Source organism: Aethalodelphis obliquidens, unplaced genomic scaffold (genome assembly GCF_003676395.1).
Source record: "Aethalodelphis obliquidens isolate GAN/ISIS:26980383/991018 unplaced genomic scaffold, ASM367639v1 scaffold11, whole genome shotgun sequence".
Taxonomy (NCBI): Eukaryota; Metazoa; Chordata; class Mammalia; order Artiodactyla; family Delphinidae; genus Aethalodelphis; species Aethalodelphis obliquidens.
In genome coordinates, this window is record NW_020837955.1 from 45314740 (window position 1) to 45322979 (window position 8240).

An 8240-nucleotide genomic window follows, 5' to 3' on the forward strand; every position below is an offset into this window, starting at 1 on the left:
AAGATTGCTTTTTCCGACTTAATCCTGTGAGTGTGTGCGGGCCCCGCACTGGGTAGGAATGTAGGGCTGGAGGTCAGGGCGAGGTTAAAATGGCCTCGGCATCCCGGGGAGGGGCCAGGAGGGCTGGGGTGGGCTGGGGCCCCCTTGGGATGCTGCCCGGTCCTACCTACCCTGGCAGGCCAGTCTCCAGTGGGGAGGGGGCTGTGGGCACGTGGAACCCGAGGTCGGGGCCCTCACTGCACGCCAGCTTCTCCAGGTCTCCTGCCCCTGCCCCCGGGACTTCCCACCAGGCAGACCAGCCATGGTGGGTGAGCGCGGCCGGGCGGGGAGGAGGAGGAGGGAGGGTCCAGGGAAATGGCGACGGCCGGGCTCGGCGGAGGCGGTGGGGGGAGGTATGATCGGTCTCCAGCGCTCACCGCCGGCCGCCCAGGGAAGCGTCTGAGGCTCTTGGCTGGGTTGGGTCAGGCAAGGAGGTGCGGGGCGGAGGGGGCAGGAGAGCTAACGCACGCCCAGGGAAGGCGCTCCTTTCGTCGCCAAGGTGACTGGGTGGGGGGCAGCTGGAGCTGGGGGTCTGAGATCTTCGACCTTGGCAGAGGCCCGGGTCCCTGCAGTTTCAGGAGGACTTTATCAAAATCGCCCGAGGAGCATTTTCCAAATAGTACCTGAGGGCCCCACCCCGGGCCGGTGGATCAGACCCAGTGGGGACAGGGCGGGGCCGGAGGTGCTCACAGCCGGTGGGAAGGAGGAAGTGGCCCGAGGGGTTGGCCAGCATAACAATGCAGGCTCCGGCTGAATGCGGGGCAGCTTCTCGGCGACTAGGGGCTCATTCAGAGACTTAAGTGATCGCTCTGGGCCACAAAGGTAAAAGAGGGAAGGGTGTCCCCACGGGCCCTACGGTCCTTGCCCTCTGGCATCAGCCCCTCCCCCAGCCCTTTCCTGGAGCCGTCTTCCAGGAGGCCCCAGTAGGGCCCTCTGCCTGCAGGGACGCCGGGCAGACCAAGGCTGCGCCTATCCTTCAGCCGCGCACTGATGGCAGGGCCTGGGGGCTCCGCGTGAAAATCCCAGATCTTCATTTAAGTAAGACACACTGGCCTCTGCTCCACGAGGCTGTTTGTGCCCTGGTCCCTGTGAGTCCGGAAGCCACCAAAAACCTGGGGTGGGCTGATTCGAGCTTGTAAACACCCCTCCCCACCCCCACACGCCCCCGGAAGGCAAGAGCCACGGGCTGGCGGGGTCTGAGCCTTGGGACACATCCCAGCAAATATGCCAATCCCCCAGGGGTGGGGACGACGTCAGCCGACCCTCTGCTCTGGAGAAAGGCTGTTCGGGGGCTTGAAATCCGTGTAAGTCTCCGAGTCTGAGATATTTGGGGGCACCAAGGAGAACCCATCTGCCTTACTGCCCACGTTGCCTGGGGCCCGGGACGCCACATCCCATGGCTTTCTCCTTGGGGCTCTATGTTGCAGTAGTGACTCTGAACACCCCTACCCCGGGCATCGCTAACGTCTTCCAGCCTGGTGAGGGGAGAGAGCGTGTCTCACCCCAACTCCTTGGCTAGCGGCTTTAGTTTTAACCTTCAGCCATTCCTGATGCGAGGAAATTCTCAAATCCCTTCTTCTGGCCCTGCCGTGACTCCCTTTGGCTGTGGCTCTCTCGTGGGCCTGTGGGGTGAGGTGTGTCCCTGTCCCGCTCTGTGACACGTGTGTCTTAAGCCGGGCATCCTGGGTTTGGCTCTGCACCTGTGCGGTGGACACACCCCAGTGGGATGGTGTCCCGGCCATGAGAACATCTTTCCTTGTGCCAGACCCCAAGTGCAGGGCAGCGACCCAGCAGGGTCTCCTAGGACCAGTCCTCAGGTTAGTGCCCATCTCGTCTCATCAGTGGCCCCTTGGCCAGCAGATTCACCCTTTTTATTTTATTGTGGTAGAATACACATAACATTAAGTTTACCATCTTACCCATTTCAAGAGTGCAGCTCAATGGCATTAGGTATATTCACTTTTGTGCAGCTGTCACCACCGTCAGCTCCAGAACTTCATCTTCCCAAACTGAATCATTAAACACTAACTCTGCAGCCCCCTCTCCCAGCCCCTGGCACCCAGCACCTACTTTCTGTCTCTGTGGATTAAACTGCTGTAGGGACCTCATGTAAGTGGGATCAGACATTATTTGTCTCTCTGTGTCTGGCTTATTTCACCTAGAATAATGTCCACCAGGTTCATCCAAGTCACAGCATATTGCAGAATTTCCTTCCTTTTTAAGACTGAATGATCTTCCATTGTCTGGATGGACCACAGTTTGCTTCTCCATTGATCTGTTGGTGGACACTTAGGTTGCTTCCACGTTTTAGCTATTGTGAATAATGCTGCCATGAATAGGGGTGTGCGAATATCTCTTCAAGACCCTGCTTTCAGTTCTTTTGGGTTTATATGCAGAAGTGGAATTAATGGATCACATGGTAGTTCCCTCTTTAGTTTTGAGGGGGAACCTCCAAGCTGTTTTCCAGCCGCTGCCCCATTGTACATTCCCACCAACAGTGCACAAGTGTTCCAATTTGTCCACATCCTCGTCCACACTTATGTTCTGTTTTGATTTTGTTTTTTTATCTCGGCCATCCTAGCAAGTGTGTCACAGCATGTGGAATCATAGCAGTGCTGCAGGTGACCAGCTGATGCTCGCCTGTCCAGCTGCTTGGTGGACCCATCTAGCTGGTATTTCCACCAGCTGTTCCCTGTGTTCGTACCACGTGAATTCAACTGCACGCCCGTTCTGTTCTGCGGTGCACTGAGCCCCGTGAACAGGGTGCCTGTGCCCGCACTAGCTCGGATGACCTCAGCAGTGACCGTGGGTCCTCCGCTCCCTGCCATGGGGCCCTGCCCCCCACAGCTTCAGGGCCCTGGGGCTGGCTTTGCTTTTTCCCTTTACCTCACGTCCTCTTAGTGCTGCCCTGTTGTGTGTGCAGGACCAGCCCTGGGCCCTCATCCTGTCGGCCCCCATAACTCAGGGTGGTAGCCAAGGCTCGCTCCTGGGGCTGGTTTTGTTTCCGTGTGGGCAGCCAGTAGGCTGGAATCCAGTTCCCGCCTCATTCAGCGCCCTCGTCCTTCCACCCAAATTCCATTTCCTCCCAGGCTGGGACCAGAGAGAATTCGTTTTCACAGCATGTTCATCCGTCAAGGATCAGTGCTGTAGGGACCTAGAAAAGCAGCTATTTCCAATGAGCGATACACTGGTTATAAGGGAACACGTAATGTTAGATGTATTTTCCCCAAAGAGGCATTTAACCCTGTCAGCTTGGGGGCTTCTTTACCCCCGGATAGGGCTACACTCTTTATCTCTAATTAGTTCTGCTGCCTGTGCTCCCTCCCATGTCCAGACTGTCCCTAAATTTTTTTTTTTTAATACTTGCAGAATGAACTTTATTTATTTATTTACTTACTTACTTACTTATTTATGGCTGTGTTGGGTCTTCGTTTCTGTGTGAAGGCTTTCTCTAGCTGTGGCAAGCGGGGGCCACTCTTCATCGCGGTGCGCGGGCCTCTCACTATCGCGGCCTCTCTTGTTGCAGAGCACAGGCTGCAGACGCGCAGGCTCAGTAATTGTGGCTCACGGGCCCAGTTGCTCCGCGTTATGTGGGATCTTCCCAGACAAGGGCTCGAACCCGTGTCCCCTTGGCAGGCAGATTCTCAACCACTGCGCCACCAGGGAAGCCCTGTCCCTAAAAATTTAACTGAAGTAAGTTTCCTGTACAACCTCATGTTTCAGAATTGCCCGGCTTCTTGATTCTTGTTGTTCATCTTCCAAATTAGTCTCTTCTGTACCTGTTCCTCTAATCACACCATCTATACAACGCTCCACTGTCAGAGAGCTTAGTATTCGGAACAGTCTCAAACCGGGGAGTCTGTGGGGTGCTTGGACTCGGGGGCAGGCTCTGAATCCGCATCATTTTTCAAGTCAGTGCAGATGGGGCCTGAGGATATCGATCTACTGTTTTTGCAAAGAAGAAATCCCTAAGATTTGGTAAATGTACGTTTCTGTGATTTATAGTGAGACAAGCATGGCTCCCTCTAGTATTTCCTCCATGCTTTTTTTTTTTTTCTTTTTTTTGCGGTATGCAGGCCTCACTATTGTGGCCTCTCCCGTTGTGGAGCACAGGCTCCAGACGCGCAGGCTCAGCGGCCATGGCTCACGGGCCCAGCTGCTCCGTTGCATGTGGGATCTTCCCGGACCGGGGCACGAACCTGTGTCCCCTGCATCGGCAGGCGGACTCTCAACCACTGTGCCACCAGGGAAGCCCTCCTCCATGCTTTTGGTCTGCCTAATTACCCCCTTCTCTTACAGGACATCAACCCTGTCTGTGATTTCTTCCCCACTTTTGTGCCCCCTGGGCAACTGTGCCAACAGGCACAATAGCAATGTTTCCCTCTCATCCTGGTTCTGCTGCTAAACTTATTTGTCTGCCAAAAACCACACTGCTCTGTGTCATGTACTGAATGTGTCCCCAAATTCCTATGTTGAAATCAACCCCCAGTGTGGAGGTGTTGGTGGGGTGGGGGGCGCGGTGGGGGTGTTGGGAGGTGATTATGTCATGAGGGTGGGGCCTCATAGTTGGAATTAGTGCCTTTGTAAGAAATGAAATGAGAGAGCTTGCTTTCGGTCCTGCTCCCTGCCGGGCGAGGCCACAGCAAGCAAGCAGCCAGCATTTGCTGCTGAAGCCCCCAGTCTGTGGTGCTCTGTCACAGCAGCAAGAGCAGACGGGACACCACTGCCAGTCTACACACGTGCATTCCGGGTTCAGTGCTCCGTCTGTTCCAACATGCTGCAATCTGCCCAGCCCTCCTGCCCACGTGCTGGTTGGCCTCTCCCAGAACTGTCCTCACTTACAATCTGCAGTTTTTAAACAGAAACGGCTACTCCAGGTGGGGCTTGCCTCCCCCTCACCTGGCCCAGATCCAGGCCCTGCGGCGTCCCCGGCATGGATCCTGTGTGTGACCCGTCCTGGTCCTCTTCCTGGGCCTCACAGTGGGATGCAGCCCCTGCGCAGCCTCCATCAGCGGTCAGTGGGGAGTCTCTGGGGCCCATCTCTGTTGGCCGTTTCTCCATGTGAGAGCCACTGTCCTTTCTGGTCCAGTTTCTCTGCCCATTGTGGGTCTAACCCAGTTCCTTTCCCTTCACGACCCCCGTGGGCATCCCCTTCCTACCTTCATTTTCTGAGTGCTTGGCTCTGATCCGTTCCTTCAAGGGCCCTCCTGGCCTCCAAGAAAGGTCAGCTTCCTGGCTGATGGGTGGTAAGTCTTACTCTTCACTGTGTCAATTGGGCCATGATTAATCCGCCTGCATTTTATGGTTTTGTCTTCTACCAGATGTTTCACTAACGTTTGTCACCACACCCACACCATTCTCTCCCAAAAGCCCGCCTTTGTCAACAGAGCAGAAGGTCCTGTGTCCCTCGCCAGGCTGCCACCTGCCCTCCCCACCGTGTCGGAGTCACCACAGCTTTTAGAGCGCTGCACCACTTCTCCCCATCCTGTCTGTGACCCCTGACCCCACGTGACTCAGCCCTGCTCACGCGCAGCTCTGTGGAGCAGCCTGTCCCATTTCGTGTCATCACAGATGGCGTTAGTCACCGTGGCTGCTGCCGTCTGCAATGCCTGTCATCTTTGTCACCAGAATCTCCCGTAAGGGGGTCCTTTCCTGAAGACCCCCGGGGTCAGTGCCTCGTCATGTGTATGAGCAGGTGCCTGTCTGACTTGTCTTGGTTCATTGCTGTTTCTAATAACAGCACCAAGCAAAAGAACTCTCTGGGGTGCTGGGAATGTTCTAGAACAACACTGTCCAATTCGACAGCCACCAGCCACATGTGGTCACTGAGCTCCTGAAACACGGCCAGTGCAGCAGAGGAACTGAATTTTTTAATAGGTGTTTATTTATTTTTCTTTATTTTGGCTGCGCCAGGTCTTAGCTGCAGCATGCATGTGGGATCAAGTTCTCCGGCCAGGGATCGAACCCGGGCCCCTGCATTGGGAGCACAGAGTCTTACCCACTGGACCACCAGGGAAGTCCTGGAACTTAATTTTTTAATCTAAATTAATTTATGTCGCCACATATGCCTCAGAGTTCCACATTCAGTCCTTAGGTAAAATTCTGTTTTATTCTAGTGCCACTGGTTTCAGCTTCCTATCTTCAGAATCTCACCTTGAAATTTACATTTATCAGCAGCAAAATCCCATTCCTTTCACCAAAGACAAAGCCCTGGAGTCAACAGGGTCAGCGCAGGCCCCTTTCTGAGTCTCAGACTTACGGCGGACTTACCAAATGCAGCCTGAACCCGCCCCCTTACCACTCGGACCCGTGTCTCTGGGGGACAGATGCAAGACCACAGGGCCTGGCTGCGGGCAGTGACATTCAGTCTGTCTTCTTTCGGAGGACCTTGCCCGCATGAGGCCACACCCCAGCGTGGCCCAGCGCCTCCTGCCAGAGGCCTTCCCGGGACCAGAGGATGGCGGAGCCCCCACCTGCCAAGGGAGACATGATGGGAATCAGCCGGTGCTGGGATCGCTTCTGAGGCAGCTGACCAGAGCAGGGAAGGTGAGGCCTGACGAGGGGTGGGGGGCGGTGAGCAGAGGGGGCTGCAGAGGGGAGGGTGTGAGCAGAGGGGGCTGCAGCCCCCATGCTCTCTACAGCACCAGCCTCAGGGCGGTGGTTTTGAGGACGGGAGGTGAGGGCTGGGGGGTGGGAGGTGCACCCTGCCTCTGCCTGTCCACTCGGCCTGCCCTGCTGCAGCCTCTGAGGGCAGGATGGAGGGGGGCAGGGGGAGGCAAGGTCCAGGGCTGAGGTTCCTTGGGCAGCAGCAGGAAGCTCTCCTACCTGGCCCCCTAGGAAGGAAGGGGCATAGGAGAGGCGCCCACCCGCCCGACAGGGAGACCCAGACAGATGTGATGGGGTCCCATGAGCAGCCCCTTCCCAAACTAGGGGAGGGTGTGCGGAGCTCTACCTCATCACACCTGCAACCTGGGGATCGGATACCACCCACCCACCGGGTGCTCTCCCAGACTACCGTCCAGCTGGGGTAGGGTCATGCCCACCACGTCCCCACACTCACACCTCTGTTCTCGCCACCGGAAGCACAAACTCGCCCTCTGGGCTTCAACGAGGGAGGTTAGGGGAGGGGCGTGGCGACAGGGGAGGGGCCGACCTGCGAGGGAGGGGGAGGGGGGACAGCCGAGGCCCTGGCTCTCTGAGATCCTCGCGAGACCACGGGGCGTTGGAGAGAGATGGAACAGAGGTGCAGTGATGCGGTCACACAGGACCAGCCTCACCTCTTGGTGGGGGTGGGCGTGGACAAGGGGTCTTGGGAGGGGCGGGGCCTCCCTCGGCGTGGTCGTCCCCGCTGTCGGTGGTGGTGGCCTGGACTAGTCGAGGCCGTGATGGCGAGAACTCGGCGGGTCTAAGGATTTAGGTAACTGAACCCCCAGGACCAGGTGCCAGGACGCAGGGCTAGGGCTGCTGAAAGAGCCCGTTTGCAAGGGGGGGAGTTGACTTTGGTCGCGGGTTGGGTCGGGCCGCAGGGCCTCCGAGTGTAGACGGGACTCGAGAACGTTGGGCCGCCGCTCACCGCTCGCCTCCACCAGCCCGCACTACCTGGCGCAGCAGGGACGCGACTCTTCGTGGCGCGCATGCGCGGGATTCGGTGCGAGGCCGGCTGCCTGGAGCCAAGGCCACGCCTCCGCCTAATCACCGAGTCTCCGAAGAAGGCAGCAGCGGGGTTGCAGAGGGGCAGCAAACCCGGGAGGTGGGTCCCAGAGCCAGGAGAGGGGCAGGGCCTAGCACCCCCGGACGCTGCTTCCAAGCCAAGGGAGGAAGCTGAGGCCAGACGTGGGTGACACAGCTGTCACTGGAGCAGCCAGGGTTAGAGGGAGGGGAGACCCCAGGGGACACGAGGCAGCCAGGTCGGGAGAGAGCGGGCCTGTGCCCGCGGCAGTGCTTAAGGAAGAGAGGGGCCACCCCAGGCAGTAGCCGGGAGCTGGCGGGGGACTCGGGGCGGGGGGCCGTCTGACCTGCGGAGGTGAGGTCACCTTAGGACTCAGGAAGGGGAGCTTCAGGTAGGGGCTGGGAAAGTCGAGGTGGCACGGCCATTAGAGGAGGGTTCCGGATTAGGGAGGGGGTCGCCCAGCAGAACTGGGTGGCGGGCGCGGAGGATGGTGCTCGTGTGGGGACAAAAGACCGAGGGGCCGGCCCTGAAA